This window comes from Ambystoma mexicanum, chromosome 2q (assembly GCF_040938575.1).
Source record: "Ambystoma mexicanum isolate Mex_15411 chromosome 2q, UKY_AmexF1_1, whole genome shotgun sequence".
NCBI lineage: Eukaryota > Metazoa > Chordata > Amphibia > Caudata > Ambystomatidae > Ambystoma > Ambystoma mexicanum.
The window spans coordinates 128,716,801-128,737,122 of NC_090924.1; the positions used below are offsets into that span (position 1 = coordinate 128,716,801).

Sequence of the window (20,322 nt, forward strand, 5' to 3'; positions counted from 1 at the left end):
TGGTTAACTTGAGCTCCTTTTTTTTGTTTTTTCAATGTTATTTTCATTGGACAGACTCTCTGGTTTTCTCGGTAAGCAGTAGTCGATGAACAATTCACTTCCTGAACCTCTTTGCGTGCCATGTCCTTGCGACAAGCACTTTGTGTTCTCTGTTAGCTCTCAGTAACATTCCTTGATTTGCTTGTGAGTTTTGGCCGTCCGATCTCAAAGTGGAAATATGTCCTTCCCTCTGTACGCTGCATAGGCCCTCAGCTGGCATACTTGTATATGTGCGCATGCTTGATAGGACGTATGTTTTAGGCTGGATTGTGTGAGCTTCAGGCGCAAGGCATTTGATTAGTCTTTAAGCAGGTCCACTTGCACTGCCCTTTGCACCTGTTCTCCCAGTCCCTACAAAGGTGAGCAAGCAGCTGTTTCTGTAGTGTAGTGGTTATCACGTTCGCCTCACACGCGAAAGGTCCCCGGTTCGAGACCGGGCAGAAGCACTCTCTGCTGGCATTTTACACAAAATAGTTTTTTTCCCCTTTTGTCACACACAAATGTAAAGTATGAACTTATTTGCGTTCCCATGGAAATAGCATATGCTCTCAAGAGCTTGAGAAATACACTGGGAAGGCAAGCATCCTCACATGTATTCTGTATATGGGGCCAATAAAAAAATGCACGCGCTTGCATTTTGTGTATGTAATGTTGCAGAGCACAGAGAGGATTTATTTTCCCTACTGCTGGGTATTTGGGTCTCTGGGATCACAGTTGGGTCCGCTCCGTCCTCTGAAATGGTCCATATTAGTTACATAGGTTAGTGTACCAAAGAAATAATACATTTTCATATACAGCTTCTTCATTTCTGTGTTCTGAGGGATTACCAGTTGTAAGAAATGCACTTGCCGGTACAGTGATTCCCTGGCTTTCTCTGGCCCGAGAAAGCTTTTCCTCTGAAGTGGGAACAGAAGTTGGACTGCTTCTGCTGAACTTCCTGAAAGCAGAGCTGGCGGGAGGAGGGACTTTTTGAGTGCTGGGAAAATTTGAGCTGGAAATTTGCATCGGCTGGACAGAGATTGCTTGGAGCAGCCAAAATATAATAACGGCCATGGCGCTCAAGTAAAGCAGAAAGCTTTTAGTATACACCTTTTGCACTCTTGTCAACGAAGCTGGGCTCTGTGAATGCTCACCCTACGCAAGAAAAGAGAACAGACTTTGCTGGTGACCTAAATATATCTCGCCTGATCGAGCACGATCGAGCTCTGAGTGAGCAGCTGTGCAATGGTCATCTTTACCAAAGGGGAGATGCTGCTTTTTCCAGTGTCACGCCCATGCTCTCAGGGCTGGAGGGAGGAGGGCTGCTTTTTGTTTTTACAGGCAAAAGGAAAGGCCCAGCCCTCAGAGCTTCTGCCAATGCAGATCCCAGCAGGTGCAAAATAAAGGCTCTCCCCCACCTTGCCAGCTGCAGATTGATCAGAAGACTGCTAGTCTAGTGTGTTGGGCCACTTTCTCTCTTCTGTGTATCGTCCCCTCTTATTACATAAACAGCATAAGAGGAATAAAGGAAGGAAGGAAGGAAGGAAGGAACAGTGTATCGCAAGCACCTTCCACCCTGATGTCAATGGGCCACCAACCTTCGGGATGAGGAGGAGACCTGTGAAGACAGTCAGAGCGTGCCGACTGGGGCATTCATTTGGCTCATACACCGACAAGGCTTTCAGCGGCAGGAACAAACTTCAGGAATAGGCATTCTTGGCCTCGAATCCTAAGGGGGGTGCAAACGCTGAGGACAATTCCGTCAAATGCTCAAAGGACCGTGGCTCGTTGGTCTAGGGGTATGATTCTCGCTTTGGGTGCGAGAGGTCCCGGGTTCAAATCCCGGACGAGCCCAATCAAGGTGGTTAACTTGAGCTCCTTTTTTTTGTTTTTTCAATGTTATTTTCATTGGACAGACTCTCTGGTTTTCTCGGTAAGCAGTAGTCGATGAACAATTCACTTCCTGAACCTCTTTGCGTGCCATGTCCTTGCGACAAGCACTTTGTGTTCTCTGTTAGCTCTCAGTAACATTCCTTGATTTGCTTGTGAGTTTTGGCCGTCCGATCTCAAAGTGGAAATATGTCCTTCCCTCTGTACGCTGCATAGGCCCTCAGCTGGCATACTTGTATATGTGCGCATGCTTGATAGGACGTATGTTTTAGGCTGGATTGTGTGAGCTTCAGGCGCAAGGCATTTGATTAGTCTTTAAGCAGGTCCACTTGCACTGCCCTTTGCACCTGTTCTCCCAGTCCCTACAAAGGTGAGCAAGCAGCTGTTTCTGTAGTGTAGTGGTTATCACGTTCGCCTCACACGCGAAAGGTCCCCGGTTCGAGACCGGGCAGAAACACTCTCTGCTGGCATTTTACACAAAATAGTTTTTTTCCCCTTTTGTCACACACAAATGTAAAGTATGAACTTATTTGCGTTCCCATGGAAATAGCATATGCTCTCAAGAGCTTGATAAATACACTGGGAAGGCAAGCATCCTCACATGTATTCTGTATATGGGGCCAATAAAAAAATGCACGCGCTTGCATTTTGTGTATGTAATGTTGCAGAGCACAGAGAGGATTTATTTTCCCTACTGCTGGGTATTTGTGTCTCTGGGATCACAGTTGGGTCCGCTCCGTCCTCTGAAATGGTCCATATTAGTTACATAGGTTAGTGTACCAAAGAAATAATACATTTTCATATACAGCTTCTTCATTTCTGTGTTCTGAGGGATTACCAGTTGTAAGAAATGCACTTGCCGGTACAGTGATTCCCTGGCTTTCTCTGGCCCGAGAAAGCTTTTCCTCTGAAGTGGGAACAGAAGTTGGACTGCTTCTGCTGAACTTCCTGAAAGCAGAGCTGGCGGGAGGAGGGACTTTTTGAGTGCTGGGAAAATTTGAGCTGGAAATTTGCATCGGCTGGACAGAGATTGCTTGGAGCAGCCAAAATATAATAACGGCCATGGCGCTCAAGTAAAGCAGAAAGCTTTTAGTATACACCTTTTGCACTCTTGTCAACGAAGCTGGGCTCTGTGAATGCTCACCCTACGCAAGAAAAGAGAACAGACTTTGCTGGTGACCTAAATATATCTCGCCTGATCGAGCACGATCGAGCTCTGAGTGAGCAGCTGTGCAATGGTCATCTTTACCAAAGGGGAGATGCTGCTTTTTCCAGTGTCACGCCCATGCTCTCAGGGCTGGAGGGAGGAGGGCTGCTTTTTGTTTTTACAGGCAAAAGGAAAGGCCCAGCCCTCAGAGCTTCTGCCAATGCAGATCCCAGCAGGTGCAAAATAAAGGCTCTCCCCCACCTTGCCAGCTGCAGATTGATCAGAAGACTGCTAGTCTAGTGTGTTGGGCCACTTTCTCTCTTCTGTGTATCGTCCCCTCTTATTACATAAACAGCATAAGAGGAATAAAGGAAGGAAGGAAGGAAGGAAGGAACAGTGTATCGCAAGCACCTTCCACCCTGATGTCAATGGGCCACCAACCTTCGGGATGAGGAGGAGACCTGTGAAGACAGTCAGAGCGTGCCGACTGGGGCATTCATTTGGCTCATACACCGACAAGGCTTTCAGCGGCAGGAACAAACTTCAGGAATAGGCATTCTTGGCCTCGAATCCTAAGGGGGGTGCAAACGCTGAGGACAATTCCGTCAAATGATCAAAGGACCGTGGCTCGTTGGTCTAGGGGTATGATTCTCGCTTTGGGTGCGAGAGGTCCCGGGTTCAAATCCCGGAAGAGCCCAATCAAGGTGGTTAACTTGAGCTCCTTTTTTTTGTTTTTTCAATGTTATTTTCATTGGACAGACTCTCTGGTTTTCTCGGTAAGCAGTAGTCGATGAACAATTCACTTCCTGAACCTCTTTGCGTGCCATGTCCTTGCGACAAGCACTTTGTGTTCTCTGTTAGCTCTCAGTAACATTCCTTGATTTGCTTGTGAGTTTTGGCCGTCCGATCTCAAAGTGGAAATATGTCCTTCCCTCTGTACGCTGCATAGGCCCTCAGCTGGCATACTTGTATATGTGCGCATGCTTGATAGGACGTATGTTTTAGGCTGGATTGTGTGAGCTTCAGGCGCAAGGCATTTGATTAGTCTTTAAGCAGGTCCACTTGCACTGCCCTTTGCACCTGTTCTCCCAGTCCCTACAAAGGTGAGCAAGCAGCTGTTTCTGTAGTGTAGTGGTTATCACGTTCGCCTCACACGCGAAAGGTCCCCGGTTCGAGACCGGGCAGAAACACTCTCTGCTGGCATTTAACACAAAATAGTTTTTTTCCCCTTTTGTCACACACAAATGTAAAGTATGAACTTATTTGCGTTCCCATGGAAATAGCATATGCTCTCAAGAGCTTGAGAAATACACTGGGAAGGCAAGCATCCTCACATGTATTCTGTATATGGGGCCAATAAAAAAATGCACGCGCTTGCATTTTGTGTATGTAATGTTGCAGAGCACAGAGAGGATTTATTTTCCCTACTGCTGGGTATTTGGGTCTCTGGGATCACAGTTGGGTCCGCTCCGTCCTCTGAAATGGTCCATATTAGTTACATAGGTTAGTGTACCAAAGAAATAATACATTTTCATATACAGCTTCTTCATTTCTGTGTTCTGAGGGATTACCAGTTGTAAGAAATGCACTTGCCGGTACAGTGATTCCCTGGCTTTCTCTGGCCCGAGAAAGCTTTTCCTCTGAAGTGGGAACAGAAGTTGGACTGCTTCTGCTGAACTTCCTGAAAGCAGAGCTGGCGGGAGGAGGGACTTTTTGAGTGCTGGGAAAATTTGAGCTGGAAATTTGCATCGGCTGGACAGAGATTGCTTGGAGCAGCCAAAATATAATAACGGCCATGGCGCTCAAGTAAAGCAGAAAGCTTTTAGTATACACCTTTTGCACTCTTGTCAACGAATCTGGGCTCTGTGAATGCTCACCCTACGCAAGAAAAGAGAACAGACTTTGCTGGTGACCTAAATATATCTCGCCTGATCGAGCACGATCGAGCTCTGAGTGAGCAGCTGTGCAATGGTCATCTTTACCAAAGGGGAGACGCTGCTTTTTCCAGTGTCACGCCCATGCTCTCAGGGCTGGAGGGAGGAGGGCTGCTTTTTGTTTTTACAGGCAAAAGGAAAGGCCCAGCCCTCAGAGCTTCTGCCAATGCAGATCCCAGCAGGTGCAAAATAAAGGCTCTCCCCCACCTTGCCAGCTGCAGATTGATCAGAAGACTGCTAGTCTAGTGTGTTGGGCCACTTTCTCTCTTCTGTGTATCGTCCCCTCTTATTACATAAACAGCATAAGAGGAATAAAGGAAGGAAGGAAGGAAGGAAGGAAGGAACAGTGTATCGCAAGCACCTTCCACCCTGATGTCAATGGGCCACCAACCTTCGGGATGAAGAGGAGACCTGTGAAGACAGTCAGAGCGTGCCGACTGGGGCATTCATTTGGCTCATACACCGACAAGGCTTTCAGCGGCAGGAACAAACTTCAGGAATAGGCATTCTTGGCCTCGAATCCTAAGGGGGGTGCAAACGCTGAGGACAATTCCGTCAAATGCTCAAAGGACCGTGGCTCGTTGGTCTAGGGGTATGATTCTCGCTTTGGGTGCGAGAGGTCCCGGGTTCAAATCCCGGACGAGCCCAATCAAGGTGGTTAACTTGAGCTCCTTTTTTTTGTTTTTTCAATGTTATTTTCATTGGACAGACTCTCTGGTTTTCTCGGTAAGCAGTAGTCGATGAACAATTCACTTCCTGAACCTCTTTGCGTGCCATGTCCTTGCGACAAGCACTTTGTGTTCTCTGTTAGCTCTCAGTAACATTCCTTGATTTGCTTGTGAGTTTTGGCCGTCCGATCTCAAAGTGGAAATATGTCCTTCCCTCTGTACGCTGCATAGGCCCTCAGCTGGCATACTTGTATATGTGCGCATGCTTGATAGGACGTATGTTTTAGGCTGGATTGTGTGAGCTTCAGGCGCAAGGCATTTGATTAGTCTTTAAGCAGGTCCACTTGCACTGCCCTTTGCACCTGTTCTCCCAGTCCCTACAAAGGTGAGCAAGCAGCTGTTTCTGTAGTGTAGTGGTTATAAAGGTCCCCGGTTCGAGACCGGGCAGAAACACTCTCTGCTGGCATTTTACACAAAATAGTTTTTTTCCCCTTTTGTCACACACAAATGTAAAGTATGAACTTATTTGCGTTCCCATGGAAATAGCATATGCTCTCAAGAGCTTGAGAAATACACTGGGAAGGCAAGCATCCTCACATGTATTCTGTATATGGGGCCAATAAAAAAATGCACGCGCTTGCATTTTGTGTATGTAATGTTGCAGAGCACAGAGAGGATTTATTTTCCCTACTGCTGGGTATTTGGGTCTCTGGGATCACAGTTGGGTCCGCTCCGTCCTCTGAAATGGTCCATATTAGTTACATAGGTTAGTGTACCAAAGAAATAATACATTTTCATATACAGCTTCTTCATTTCTGTGTTCTGAGGGATTACCAGTTGTAAGAAATGCACTTGCCGGTACAGTGATTCCCTGGCTTTCTCTGGCCCGAGAAAGCTTTTCCTCTGAAGTGGGAACAGAAGTTGGACTGCTTCTGCTGAACTTCCTGAAAGCAGAGCTGGCGGGAGGAGGGACTTTTTGAGTGCTGGGAAAATTTGAGCTGGAAATTTGCATCGGCTGGACAGAGATTGCTTGGAGCAGCCAAAATATAATAACGGCCATGGCGCTCAAGTAAAGCAGAAAGCTTTTAGTATACACCTTTTGCACTCTTGTCAACGAAGCTGGGCTCTGTGAATGCTCACCCTACGCAAGAAAAGAGAACAGACTTTGCTGGTGACCTAAATATATCTCGCCTGATCGAGCACGATCGAGCTCTGAGTGAGCAGCTGTGCAATGGTCATCTTTACCAAAGGGGAGATGCTGCTTTTTCCAGTGTCACGCCCATGCTCTCAGGGCTGGAGGGAGGAGGGCTGCTTTTTGTTTTTACAGGCAAAAGGAAAGGCCCAGCCCTCAGAGCTTCTGCCAATGCAGATCCCAGCAGGTGCAAAATAAAGGCTCTCCCCCACCTTGCCAGCTGCAGATTGATCAGAAGACTGCTAGTCTAGTGTGTTGGGCCACTTTCTCTCTTCTGTGTATCGTCCCCTCTTATTACATAAACAGCATAAGAGGAATAAAGGAAGGAAGGAAGGAAGGAAGGAACAGTGTATCGCAAGCACCTTCCACCCTGATGTCAATGGGCCACCAACCTTCGGGATGAGGAGGAGACCTGTGAAGACAGTCAGAGCGTGCCGACTGGGGCATTCATTTGGCTCATACACCGACAAGGCTTTCAGCGGCAGGAACAAACTTCAGGAATAGGCATTCTTGGCCTCGAATCCTAAGGGGGGTGCAAACGCTGAGGACAATTCCGTCAAATGCTCAAAGGACCGTGGCTCGTTGGTCTAGGGGTATGATTCTCGCTTTGGGTGCGAGAAGTCCCGGGTTCAAATCCCGGACGAGCCCAATCAAGGTGGTTAACTTGAGCTCCTTTTTTTTGTTTTTTCAATGTTATTTTCATTGGACAGACTCTCTGGTTTTCTCGGTAAGCAGTAGTCGATGAACAATTCACTTCCTGAACCTCTTTGCGTGCCATGTCCTTGCGACAAGCACTTTGTGTTCTCTGTTAGCTCTCAGTAACATTCCTTGATTTGCTTGTGAGTTTTGGCCGTCCGATCTCAAAGTGGAAATATGTCCTTCCCTCTGTACGCTGCATAGGCCCTCAGCTGGCATACTTGTATATGTGCGCATGCTTGATAGGACGTATGTTTTAGGCTGGATTGTGTGAGCTTCAGGCGCAAGGCATTTGATTAGTCTTTAAGCAGGTCCACTTGCACTGCCCTTTGCACCTGTTCTCCCAGTCCCTACAAAGGTGAGCAAGCAGCTGTTTCTGTAGTGTAGTGGTTATAAAGGTCCCCGGTTCGAGACCGGGCAGAAACACTCTCTGCTGGCATTTTACACAAAATAGTTTTTTTCCCCTTTTGTCACACACAAATGTAAAGTATGAACTTATTTGCGTTCCCATGGAAATAGCATATGCTCTCAAGAGCTTGAGAAATACACTGGGAAGGCAAGCATCCTCACATGTATTCTGTATATGGGGCCAATAAAAAAATGCACGCGCTTGCATTTTGTGTATGTAATGTTGCAGAGCACAGAGAGGATTTATTTTCCCTACTGCTGGGTATTTGGGTCTCTGGGATCACAGTTGGGTCCGCTCCGTCCTCTGAAATGGTCCATATTAGTTACATAGGTTAGTGTACCAAAGAAATAATACATTTTCATATACAGCTTCTTCATTTCTGTGTTCTGAGGGATTACCAGTTGTAAGAAATGCACTTGCCGGTACAGTGATTCCCTGGCTTTCTCTGGCCCGAGAAAGCTTTTCCTCTGAAGTGGGAACAGAAGTTGGACTGCTTCTGCTGAACTTCCTGAAAGCAGAGCTGGCGGGAGGAGGGACTTTTTGAGTGCTGGGAAAATTTGAGCTGGAAATTTGCATCGGCTGGACAGAGATTGCTTGGAGCAGCCAAAATATAATAACGGCCATGGCGCTCAAGTAAAGCAGAAAGCTTTTAGTATACACCTTTTGCACTCTTGTCAACGAAGCTGGGCTCTGTGAATGCTCACCCTACGCAAGAAAAGAGAACAGACTTTGCTGGTGACCTAAATATATCTCGCCTGATCGAGCATGATCGAGCTCTGAGTGAGCAGCTGTGCAATGGTCATCTTTACCAAAGGGGAGATGCTGCTTTTTCCAGTGTCACGCCCATGCTCTCAGGGCTGGAGGGAGGAGGGCTGCTTTTTGTTTTTACAGGCAAAAGGAAAGGCCCAGCCCTCAGAGCTTCTGCCAATGCAGATCCCAGCAGGTGCAAAATAAAGGCTCTCCCCCACCTTGCCAGCTGCAGATTGATCAGAAGACTGCTAGTCTAGTGTGTTGGGCCACTTTCTCTCTTCTGTGTATCGTCCCCTCTTATTACATAAACAGCATAAGAGGAATAAAGGAAGGAAGGAAGGAAGGAAGGAACAGTGTATCGCAAGCACCTTCCACCCTGATGTCAATGGGCCACCAACCTTCGGGATGAGGAGGAGACCTGTGAAGACAGTCAGAGCGTGCCGACTGGGGCATTCATTTGGCTCATACACCGACAAGGCTTTCAGCGGCAGGAACAAACTTCAGGAATAGGCATTCTTGGCCTCGAATCCTAAGGGGGGTGCAAACGCTGAGGACAATTCCGTCAAATGCTCAAAGGACCGTGGCTCGTTGGTCTAGGGGTATGATTCTCGCTTTGGGTGCGAGAGGTCCCGGGTTCAAATCCCGGACGAGCCCAATCAAGGTGGTTAACTTGAGCTCCTTTTTTTTGTTTTTTCAATGTTATTTTCATTGGACAGACTCTCTGGTTTTCTCGGTAAGCAGTAGTCGATGAACAATTCACTTCCTGAACCTCTTTGCGTGCCATGTCCTTGCGACAAGCACTTTGTGTTCTCTGTTAGCTCTCAGTAACATTCCTTGATTTGCTTGTGAGTTTTGGCCGTCCGATCTCAAAGTGGAAATATGTCCTTCCCTCTGTACGCTGCATAGGCCCTCAGCTGGCATACTTGTATATGTGCGCATGCTTGATAGGACGTATGTTTTAGGCTGGATTGTGTGAGCTTCAGGCGCAAGGCATTTGATTAGTCTTTAAGCAGGTCCACTTGCACTGCCCTTTGCACCTGTTCTCCCAGTCCCTACAAAGGTGAGCAAGCAGCTGTTTCTGTAGTGTAGTGGTTATCATGTTCGCCTCACACGCGAAAGGTCCCCGGTTCGAGACCGGGCAGAAACACTCTCTGCTGGCATTTTACACAAAATAGTTTTTTTCCCCTTTTGTCACACACAAATGTAAAGTATGAACTTATTTGCGTTCCCATGGAAATAGCATATGCTCTCAAGAGCTTGAGAAATACACTGGGAAGGCAAGCATCCTCACATGTATTCTGTATATGGGGCCAATAAAAAAATGCACGCGCTTGCATTTTGTGTATGTAATGTTGCAGAGCACAGAGAGGATTTATTTTCCCTACTGCTGGGTATTTGGGTCTCTGGGATCACAGTTGGGTCCGCTCCGTCCTCTGAAATGGTCCATATTAGTTACATAGGTTAGTGTACCAAAGAAATAATACATTTTCATATACAGCTTCTTCATTTCTGTGTTCTGAGGGATTACCAGTTGTAAGAAATGCACTTGCCGGTACAGTGATTCCCTGGCTTTCTCTGGCCCGAGAAAGCTTTTCCTCTGAAGTGGGAACAGAAGTTGGACTGCTTCTGCTGAACTTCCTGAAAGCAGAGCTGGCGGGAGGAGGGACTTTTTGAGTGCTGGGAAAATTTGAGCTGGAAATTTGCATCGGCTGGACAGAGATTGCTTGGAGCAGCCAAAATATAATAACGGCCATGGCGCTCAAGTAAAGCAGAAAGCTTTTAGTATACACCTTTTGCACTCTTGTCAACGAAGCTGGGCTCTGTGAATGCTCACCCTACGCAAGAAAAGAGAACAGACTTTGCTGGTGACCTAAATATATCTCGCCTGATCGAGCACGATCGAGCTCTGAGTGAGCAGCTGTGCAATGGTCATCTTTACCAAAGGGGAGATGCTGCTTTTTCCAGTGTCACGCCCATGCTCTCAGGGCTGGAGGGAGGAGGGCTGCTTTTTGTTTTTACAGGCAAAAGGAAAGGCCCAGCCCTCAGAGCTTCTGCCAATGCAGATCCCAGCAGGTGCAAAATAAAGGCTCTCCCCCACCTTGCCAGCTGCAGATTGATCAGAAGACTGCTAGTCTAGTGTGTTGGGCCACTTTCTCTCTTCTGTGTATCGTCCCCTCTTATTACATAAACAGCATAAGAGGAATAAAGGAAGGAAGGAAGGAAGGAAGGAACAGTGTATCGCAAGCACCTTCCACCCTGATGTCAATGGGCCACCAACCTTCGGGATGAGGAGGAGACCTGTGAAGACAGTCAGAGCGTGCCGACTGGGGCATTCATTTGGCTCATACACCGACAAGGCTTTCAGCGGCAGGAACAAACTTCAGGAATAGGCATTCTTGGCCTCGAATCCTAAGGGGGGTGCAAACGCTGAGGACAATTCCGTCAAATGCTCAAAGGACCGTGGCTCGTTGGTCTAGGGGTATGATTCTCGCTGCCCAATCAAGGTGGTTAACTTGAGCTCCTTTTTTTTGTTTTTTCAATGTTATTTTCATTGGACAGACTCTCTGGTTTTCTCGGTAAGCAGTAGTCGATGAACAATTCACTTCCTGAACCTCTTTGCGTGCCATGTCCTTGCGACAAGCACTTTGTGTTCTCTGTTAGCTCTCAGTAACATTCCTTGATTTGCTTGTGAGTTTTGGCCGTCCGATCTCAAAGTGGAAATATGTCCTTCCCTCTGTACGCTGCATAGGCCCTCAGCTGGCATACTTGTATATGTGCGCATGCTTGATAGGACATATGTTTTAGGCTGGATTGTGTGAGCTTCAGGCGCAAGGCATTTGATTAGTCTTTAAGCAGGTCCACTTGCACTGCCCTTTGCACCTGTTCTCCCAGTCCCTACAAAGGTGAGCAAGCAGCTGTTTCTGTAGTGTAGTGGTTATCACGTTCGCCTCACACGCGAAAGGTCCCCGGTTCGAGACCGGGCAGAAACACTCTCTGCTGGCATTTTACACAAAATAGTTTTTTTCCCCTTTTGTCACACACAAATGTAAAGTATGAACTTATTTGCGTTCCCATGGAAATAGCATTTGCTCTCAAGAGCTTGAGAAATACACTGGGAAGGCAAGCATCCTCACATGTATTCTGTATATGGGGCCAATAAAAAAATGCACGCGCTTGCATTTTGTGTATGTAATGTTGCAGAGCACAGAGAGGATTTATTTTCCCTACTGCTGGGTATTTGGGTCTCTGGGATCACAGTTGGGTCCGCTCCGTCCTCTGAAATGGTCCATATTAGTTACATAGGTTAGTGTACCAAAGAAATAATACATTTTCATATACAGCTTCTTCATTTCTGTGTTCTGAGGGATTACCAGTTGTAAGAAATGCACTTGCCGGTACAGTGATTCCCTGGCTTTCTCTGGCCCGAGAAAGCTTTTCCTCTGAAGTGGGAACAGAAGTTGGACTGCTTCTGCTGAACTTCCTGAAAGCAGAGCTGGCGGGAGGAGGGACTTTTTGAGTGCTGGGAAAATTTGAGCTGGAAATTTGCATCGGCTGGACAGAGATTGCTTGGAGCAGCCAAAATATAATAACGGCCATGGCGCTCAAGTAAAGCAGAAAGCTTTTAGTATACACCTTTTGCACTCTTGTCAACGAAGCTGGGCTCTGTGAATGCTCACCCTACGCAAGAAAAGAGAACAGACTTTGCTGGTGACCTAAATATATCTCGCCTGATCGAGCACGATCGAGCTCTGAGTGAGCAGCTGTGCAATGGTCATCTTTACCAAAGGGGAGATGCTGCTTTTTCCAGTGTCACGCCCATGCTCTCAGGGCTGGAGGGAGGAGGGCTGCTTTTTGTTTTTACAGGCAAAAGGAAAGGCCCAGCCCTCAGAGCTTCTGCCAATGCAGATCCCAGCAGGTGCAAAATAAAGGCTCTCCCCCACCTTGCCAGCTGCAGATTGATCAGAAGACTGCTAGTCTAGTGTGTTGGGCCACTTTCTCTCTTCTGTGTATCGTCCCCTCTTATTACATAAACAGCATAAGAGGAATAAAGGAAGGAAGGAAGGAAGGAAGGAACAGTGTATCGCAAGCACCTTCCACCCTGATGTCAATGGGCCACCAACCTTCGGGATGAGGAGGAGACCTGTGAAGACAGTCAGAGCGTGCCGACTGGGGCATTCATTTGGCTCATACACCGACAAGGCTTTCAGCGGCAGGAACAAACTTCAGGAATAGGCATTCTTGGCCTCGAATCCTAAGGGGGGTGCAAACGCTGAGGACAATTCCGTCAAATGCTCAAAGGACAGTGGCTCGTTGGTCTAGGGGTATGATTCTCACTTTGGGTGCGAGAGGTCCTGGGTTCAAATCCCGGACGAGCCCAATCAAGGTGGTTAACTTGAGCTCCTTTTTTTTGTTTTTTCAATGTTATTTTCATTGGACAGACTCTCTGGTTTTCTCGGTAAGCAGTAGTCGATGAACAATTCACTTCCTGAACCTCTTTGCGTGCCATGTCCTTGCGACAAGCACTTTGTGTTCTCTGTTAGCTCTCAGTAACATTCCTTGATTTGCTTGTGAGTTTTGGCCGTCCGATCTCAAAGTGGAAATATGTCCTTCCCTCTGTACGCTGCATAGGCCCTCAGCTGGCATACTTGTATATGTGCGCATGCTTGATAGGACGTATGTTTTAGGCTGGATTGTGTGAGCTTCAGGCGCAAGGCATTTGATTAGTCTTTAAGCAGGTCCACTTGCACTGCCCTTTGCACCTGTTCTCCCAGTCCCTACAAAGGTGAGCAAGCAGCTGTTTCTGTAGTGTAGTGGTTATCACGTTCGCCTCACACGCGAAAGGTCCCCGGTTCGAGACCGGGCAGAAACACTCTCTGCTGGCATTTTACACAAAATAGTTTTTTTCCCCTTTTGTCACACACAAATGTAAAGTATGAACTTATTTGCGTTCCCATGGAAATAGCATATGCTCTCAAGAGCTTGAGAAATACACTGGGAAGGCAAGCATCCTCACATGTATTCTGTATATGGGGCCAATAAAAAAATGCACGCGCTTGCATTTTGTGTATGTAATGTTGCAGAGCACAGAGAGGATTTATTTTCCCTACTGCTGGGTATTTGGGTCTCTGGGATCACAGTTGGGTCCGCTCCGTCCTCTGAAATGGTCCATATTAGTTACATAGGTTAGTGTACCAAAGAAATAATACATTTTCATATACAGCTTCTTCATTTCTGTGTTCTGAGGGATTACCAGTTGTAAGAAATGCACTTGCCGGTACAGTGATTCCCTGGCTTTCTCTGGCCCGAGAAAGCTTTTCCTCTGAAGTGGGAACAGAAGTTGGACTGCTTCTGCTGAACTTCCTGAAAGCAGAGCTGGCGGGAGGAGGGACTTTTTGAGTGCTGGGAAAATTTGAGCTGGAAATTTGCATCGGCTGGACAGAGATTGCTTGGAGCAGCCAAAATATAATAACGGCCATGGCGCTCAAGTAAAGCAGAAAGCTTTTAGTATACACCTTTTGCACTCTTGTCAACGAAGCTGGGCTCTGTGAATGCTCACCCTACGCAAGAAAAGAGAACAGACTTTGCTGGTGACCTAAATATATCTCGCCTGATCGAGCACGATCGAGCTCTGAGTGAGCAGCTGTGCAATGGTCATCTTTACCAAAGGGGAGATGCTGCTTTTTCCAGTGTCACGCCCATGCTCTCAGGGCTGGAGGGAGGAGGGCTGCTTTTTGTTTTTACAGGCAAAAGGAAAGGCCCAGCCCTCAGAGCTTCTGCCAATGCAGATCCCAGCAGGTGCAAAATAAAGGCTCTCCCCCACCTTGCCAGCTGCAGATTGATCAGAAGACTGCTAGTCTAGTGTGTTGGGCCACTTTCTCTCTTCTGTGTATCGTCCCCTCTTATTACATAAACAGCATAAGAGGAATAAAGGAAGGAAGGAAGGAAGGAACAGTGTATCGCAAGCACCTTCCACCCTGATGTCAATGGGCCACCAACCTTCGGGATGAGGAGGAGACCTGTGAAGACAGTCAGAGCGTGCCGACTGGGGCATTCATTTGGCTCATACACCGACAAGGCTTTCAGCGGCAGGAACAAACTTCAGGAATAGGCATTCTTGGCCTCGAATCCTAAGGGGGGTGCAAACGCTGAGGACAATTCCGTCAAATGCTCAAAGGACCGTGGCTCGTTGGTCTAGGGGTATGATTCTCGCTTTGGGTGCGAGAGGTCCTGGGTTCAAATCCCGGACGAGCCCAATCAAGGTGGTTAAATGAGCTCCTTTTTTTTGTTTTTTCAATGTTATTTTCATTGGACAGACTCTCTGGTTTTCTCGGTAAGCAGTAGTCGATGAACAATTCACTTCCTGAACCTCTTTGCGTGCCATGTCCTTGCGACAAGCACTTTGTGTTCTCTGTTAGCTCTCAGTAACATTCCTTGATTTGCTTGTGAGTTTTGGCCGTCCGATCTCAAAGTGGAAATATGTCCTTCCCTCTGTACGCTGCATAGGCCCTCAGCTGGCATACTTGTATATGTGCGCATGCTTGATAGGACGTATGTTTTAGGCTGGATTGTGTGAGCTTCAGGCGCAAGGCATTTGATTAGTCTTTAAGCAGGTCCACTTGCACTGCCCTTTGCACCTGTTCTCCCAGTCCCTACAAAGGTGAGCAAGCAGCTGTTTCTGTAGTGTAGTGGTTATCACGTTCGCCTCACACGCGAAAGGTCCCCGGTTCGAGACCGGGCAGAAGCACTCTCTGCTGGCATTTTACACAAAATAGTTTTTTTCCCCTTTTGTCACACACAAATGTAAAGTATGAACTTATTTGCGTTCCCATGGAAATAGCATATGCTCTCAAGAGCTTGAGAAATACACTGGGAAGGCAAGCATCCTCACATGTATTCTGTATATGGGGCCAATAAAAAAATGCACGCGCTTGCATTTTGTGTATGTAATGTTGCAGAGCACAGAGAGGATTTATTTTCCCTACTGCTGGGTATTTGGGTCTCTGGGATCACAGTTGGGTCCGCTCCGTCCTCTGAAATGGTCCATATTAGTTACATAGGTTAGTGTACCAAAGAAATAATACATTTTCATATACAGCTTCTTCATTTCTGTGTTCTGAGGGATTACCAGTTGTAAGAAATGCACTTGCCGGTACAGTGATTCCCTGGCTTTCTCTGGCCCGAGAAAGCTTTTCCTCTGAAGTGGGAACAGAAGTTGGACTGCTTCTGCTGAACTTCCTGAAAGCAGAGCTGGCGGGAGGAGGGACTTTTTGAGTGCTGGGAAAATTTGAGCTGGAAATTTGCATCGGCTGGACAGAGATTGCTTGGAGCAGCCAAAATATAATAACGGCCATGGCGCTCAAGTAAAGCAGAAAGCTTTTAGTATACACCTTTTGCACTCTTGTCAACGAAGCTGGGCTCTGTGAATGCTCACCCTACGCAAGAAAAGAGAACAGACTTTGCTGGTGACCTAAATATATCTCGCCTGATCGAGCACGATCGAGCTCTGAGTGAGAAGCTGTGCAATGGTCATCTTTACCAAAGGGGAGATGCTGCTTTTTCCAGTGTCACGCCCATGCTCTCAGGGCTGGAGGGAGGAGGGCTGCTTTTTGTTTTTACAGGCAAAAGGAAAGGCCCAGCCCTCAGAGCTTCTGCCAATGCAGATCCCAGCAGGTGCAAAATAAAGGCTCTTCCCCACCTTGCCAGCTGCAGATTGATCAGAAGACTGCTAGTCTAGTGTGTTGGGCCACTTTCTCTCTTCTGTGTATCGTCCCCTCTTATTACATAAACAGCATAAGAGGAATAAAGGAAGGAAGGAAGGAAGGAAGGAACAGTGTATCGCAAGCACCTTCCGCCCTGATGTCAATGGGCCACCAACCTTCGGGATGAGGAGGAGACCTGTGAAGACAGTCAGAGCGTGCCGACTGGGGCATTCATTTGGCTCATACACCGACAAGGCTTTCAGCGGCAGGAACAAACTTCAGGAATAGGCATTCTTGGCCTCGAATCCTAAGGGGGGTGCAAACGCTGAGGACAATTCCGTCAAATGCTCAAAGGACCGTGGCTCGTTGGTCTAGGGGTATGATTCTCGCTTTGGGTGCGAGAGGTCCCGGGTTCAAATCCCGGACGAGCCCAATCAAGGTGGTTAACTTGAGCTCCTTTTTTTTGTTTTTTCAATGTTATTTTCATTGGACAGACTCTCTGGTTTTCTCGGTAAGCAGTAGTCGATGAACAATTCACTTCCTGAACCTCTTTGCGTGCCATGTCCTTGCGACAAGCACTTTGTGTTCTCTGTTAGCTCTCAGTAACATTCCTTGATTTGCTTGTGAGTTTTGGCCGTCCGATCTCAAAGTGGAAATATGTCCTTCCCTCTGTACGCTGCATAGGCCCTCAGCTGGCATACTTGTATATGTGCGCATGCTTGATAGGACGTATGTTTTAGGCTGGATTGTGTGAGCTTCAGGCGCAAGGCATTTGATTAGTCTTTAAGCAGGTCCACTTGCACTGCCCTTTGCACCTGTTCTCCCAGTCCCTACAAAGGTGAGCAAGCAGCTGTTTCTGTAGTGTAGTGGTTATCACGTTCGCCTCACACGCGAAAGGTCCCCGGTTCGAGACCGGGCAGAAACACTCTCTGCTGGCATTTTACACAAAATAGTTTTTTTCCCCTTTTGTCACACACAAATGTAAAGTATGAACTTATTTGCGTTCCCATGGAAATAGCATATGCTCTCAAGAGCTTGAGAAATACACTGGGAAGGCAAGCATCCTCACATGTATTCTGTATATGGGGCCAATAAAAAAATGCACGCGCTTGCATTTTGTGTATGTAATGTTGCAGAGCACAGAGAGGATTTATTTTCCCTACTGCTGGGTATTTGGGTCTCTGGGATCACAGTTGGGTCCGCTCCGTCCTCTGAAATGGTCCATATTAGTTACATAGGTTAGTGTACCAAAGAAATAATACATTTTCATATACAGCTTCTTCATTTCTGTGTTCTGAGGGATTACCAGTTGTAAGAAATGCACTTGCCGGTACAGTGATTCCCTGGCTTTCTCTGGCCCGAGAAAGCTTTTCCTCTGAAGTGGGAACAGAAGTTGGACTGCTTCTGCTGAACTTCCTGAAAGCAGAGCTGGCGGGAGGAGGGACTTTTTGAGTGCTGGGAAAATTTGAGCTGGAAATTTGCATCGGCTGGACAGAGATTGCTTGGAGCAGCCAAAATATAATAACGGCCATGGCGCTCAAGTAAAGCAGAAAGCTTTTAGTATACACCTTTTGCACTCTTGTCAACGAAGCTGGGCTCTGTGAATGCTCACCCTACGCAAGAAAAGAGAACAGACTTTGCTGGTGACCTAAATATATCTCGCCTGATCGAGCACGATCGAGCTCTGAGTGAGCAGCTGTGCAATGGTCATCTTTACCAAAGGGGAGATGCTGCTTTTTCCAGTGTCACGCCCATGCTCTCAGGGCTGGAGGGAGGAGGGCTGCTTTTTGTTTTTACAGGCAAAAGGAAAGGCCCAGCCCTCAGAGCTTCTGCCAATGCAGATCCCAGCAGGTGCAAAATAAAGGCTCTCCCCCACCTTGCCAGCTGCAGATTGATCAGAAGACTGCTAGTCTAGTGTGTTGGGCCACTTTCTCTCTTCTGTGTATCGTCCCCTCTTATTACATAAACAGCATAAGAGGAATAAAGGAAGGAAGGAAGGAAGGAAGGAACAGTGTATCGCAAGCACCTTCCACCCTGATGTCAATGGGCCACCAACCTTCGGGATGAGGAGGAGACCTGTGAAGACAGTCAGAGCGTGCCGACTGGGGCATTCATTTGGCTCATACACCGACAAGGCTTTCAGCGGCAGGAACAAACTTCAGGAATAGGCATTCTTGGCCTCGAATCCTAAGGGGGGTGCAAACGCTGAGGACAATTCCGTCAAATGCTCAAAGGACCGTGGCTCGTTGGTCTAGGGGTATGATTCTCGCTTTGGGTGCGAGAGGTCCCGGGTTCAAATCCCGGACGAGCCCAATCAAGGTGGTTAACTTGAGCTCCTTTTTTTAGTTTTTTCAATGTTATTTTCATTGGACAGACTCTCTGGTTTTCTCGGTAAGCAGTAGTCGATGAACAATTCACTTCCTGAACCTCTTTGCGTGCCATGTCCTTGCGACAAGCACTTTGTGTTCTCTGTTAGCTCTCAGTAACATTCCTTGATTTGCTTGTGAGTTTTGGCCGTCCGATCTCAAAGTGGAAATATGTCCTTCCCTCTGTACGCTGCATAGGCCCTCAGCTGGCATACTTGTATATGTGCGCATGCTTGATAGGACGTATGTTTTAGGCTGGATTGTGTGAGCTTCAGGCGCAAGGCATTTGATTAGTCTTTAAGCAGGTCCACTTGCACTGCCCTTTGCACCTGTTCTCCCAGTCCCTACAAAGGTGAGCAAGCAGCTATTTCTGTAGTGTAGTGGTTATCACGTTCGCCTCACACGCGAAAGGTCCCCGGTTCGAGACCGGGCAGAAACACTCTCTGCTGGCATTTTACACAAAATAGTTTTTTTCCCCTTTTGTCACACACAAATGTAAAGTATGAACTTATTTGCGTTCCCATGGAAATAGCATATGCTCTCAAGAGCTTGAGAAATACACTGGGAAGGCAAGCATCCTCACATGTATTCTGTATATGGGGCCAATAAAAAAATGCACGCGCTTGCATTTTGTGTATGTAATGTTGCAGAGCACAGAGAGGATTTATTTTCCCTACTGCTGGGTATTTGGGTCTCTGGGATCACAGTTGGGTCCGCTCCGTCCTCTGAAATGGTCCATATTAGTTACATAGGTTAGTGTACCAAAGAAATAATACATTTTCATATACAGCTTCTTCATTTCTGTGTTCTGAGGGATTACCAGTTGTAAGAAATGCACTTGCCGGTACAGTGATTCCCTGGCTTTCTCTGGCCCGAGAAAGCTTTTCCTCTGAAGTGGGAACAGAAGTTGGACTGCTTCTGCTGAACTTCCTGAAAGCAGAGCTGGCGGGAGGAGGGACTTTTTGAGTGCTGGGAAAATTTGAGCTGGAAATTTGCATCGGCTGGACAGAGATTGCTTGGAGCAGCCAAAATATAATAACGGCCATGGCGCTCAAGTAAAGCAGAAAGCTTTTAGTATACACCTTTTGCACTCTTGTCAACGAAGCTGGGCTCTGTGAATGCTCACCCTACGCAAGAAAAGAGAACAGACTTTGCTGGTGACCTAAATATATCTCGCCTGATCGAGCACGATCGAGCTCTGAGTGAGCAGCTGTGCAATGGTCATCTTTACCAAAGGGGAGATGCTGCTTTTTCCAGTGTCACGCCCATGCTCTCAGGGCTGGAGGGAGGAGGGCTGCTTTTTGTTTTTACAGGCAAAAGGAAAGGCCCAGCCCTCAGAGCTTCTGCCAATGCAGATCCCAGCAGGTGCAAAATAAAGGCTCTCCCCCACCTTGCCAGCTGCAGATTGATCAGAAGACTGCTAGTCTAGTGTGTTGGGCCACTTTCTCTCTTCTGTGTATCGTCCCCTCTTATTACATAAACAGCATAAGAGGAATAAAGGAAGGAAGGAAGGAAGGAAGGAACAGTGTATCGCAAGCACCTTCCACCCTGA

The 20,322-nt window shown here is 47.3% G+C and overlaps 16 non-coding genes across 16 annotated transcripts; all 16 read left to right on the forward strand.

The window, feature by feature from the left end:
* The first annotated feature begins 412 nt into the window (after nucleotides 1-412).
* On the forward strand, nucleotides 413-485 carry TRNAV-CAC (transfer RNA valine (anticodon CAC)). The gene has a single exon. It is a non-coding gene; the product is annotated as a tRNA-Val (tRNA).
* A 1,315-nt stretch (nucleotides 486-1,800) lies between these two features.
* Nucleotides 1,801-1,872, forward strand: TRNAP-UGG (transfer RNA proline (anticodon UGG)). The gene has a single exon. It is a non-coding gene; the product is annotated as a tRNA-Pro (tRNA).
* A 420-nt stretch (nucleotides 1,873-2,292) lies between these two features.
* TRNAV-CAC (transfer RNA valine (anticodon CAC)) lies at nucleotides 2,293-2,365 on the forward strand. Its single transcript has one exon. It is a non-coding gene; the product is annotated as a tRNA-Val (tRNA).
* A 1,807-nt stretch (nucleotides 2,366-4,172) lies between these two features.
* On the forward strand, nucleotides 4,173-4,245 carry TRNAV-CAC (transfer RNA valine (anticodon CAC)). The gene has a single exon. It is a non-coding gene; the product is annotated as a tRNA-Val (tRNA).
* A 1,319-nt stretch (nucleotides 4,246-5,564) lies between these two features.
* On the forward strand, nucleotides 5,565-5,636 carry TRNAP-UGG (transfer RNA proline (anticodon UGG)). Its single transcript has one exon. It is a non-coding gene; the product is annotated as a tRNA-Pro (tRNA).
* Nucleotides 5,637-7,425: 1,789 nt separating this feature from the next.
* On the forward strand, nucleotides 7,426-7,497 carry TRNAP-UGG (transfer RNA proline (anticodon UGG)). Its single transcript has one exon. It is a non-coding gene; the product is annotated as a tRNA-Pro (tRNA).
* Nucleotides 7,498-9,286: 1,789 nt separating this feature from the next.
* TRNAP-UGG (transfer RNA proline (anticodon UGG)) lies at nucleotides 9,287-9,358 on the forward strand. The gene has a single exon. It is a non-coding gene; the product is annotated as a tRNA-Pro (tRNA).
* A 420-nt stretch (nucleotides 9,359-9,778) lies between these two features.
* Nucleotides 9,779-9,851, forward strand: TRNAV-CAC (transfer RNA valine (anticodon CAC)). Its single transcript has one exon. It is a non-coding gene; the product is annotated as a tRNA-Val (tRNA).
* A 1,770-nt stretch (nucleotides 9,852-11,621) lies between these two features.
* Nucleotides 11,622-11,694, forward strand: TRNAV-CAC (transfer RNA valine (anticodon CAC)). Its single transcript has one exon. It is a non-coding gene; the product is annotated as a tRNA-Val (tRNA).
* A 1,807-nt stretch (nucleotides 11,695-13,501) lies between these two features.
* Nucleotides 13,502-13,574, forward strand: TRNAV-CAC (transfer RNA valine (anticodon CAC)). Its single transcript has one exon. It is a non-coding gene; the product is annotated as a tRNA-Val (tRNA).
* A 1,311-nt stretch (nucleotides 13,575-14,885) lies between these two features.
* Nucleotides 14,886-14,957, forward strand: TRNAP-UGG (transfer RNA proline (anticodon UGG)). The gene has a single exon. It is a non-coding gene; the product is annotated as a tRNA-Pro (tRNA).
* Nucleotides 14,958-15,376: 419 nt separating this feature from the next.
* TRNAV-CAC (transfer RNA valine (anticodon CAC)) lies at nucleotides 15,377-15,449 on the forward strand. The gene has a single exon. It is a non-coding gene; the product is annotated as a tRNA-Val (tRNA).
* A 1,315-nt stretch (nucleotides 15,450-16,764) lies between these two features.
* Nucleotides 16,765-16,836, forward strand: TRNAP-UGG (transfer RNA proline (anticodon UGG)). Its single transcript has one exon. It is a non-coding gene; the product is annotated as a tRNA-Pro (tRNA).
* A 420-nt stretch (nucleotides 16,837-17,256) lies between these two features.
* Nucleotides 17,257-17,329, forward strand: TRNAV-CAC (transfer RNA valine (anticodon CAC)). The gene has a single exon. It is a non-coding gene; the product is annotated as a tRNA-Val (tRNA).
* A 1,315-nt stretch (nucleotides 17,330-18,644) lies between these two features.
* On the forward strand, nucleotides 18,645-18,716 carry TRNAP-UGG (transfer RNA proline (anticodon UGG)). The gene has a single exon. It is a non-coding gene; the product is annotated as a tRNA-Pro (tRNA).
* A 420-nt stretch (nucleotides 18,717-19,136) lies between these two features.
* On the forward strand, nucleotides 19,137-19,209 carry TRNAV-CAC (transfer RNA valine (anticodon CAC)). The gene has a single exon. It is a non-coding gene; the product is annotated as a tRNA-Val (tRNA).
* Nucleotides 19,210-20,322: the final 1,113 nt, after the last annotated feature.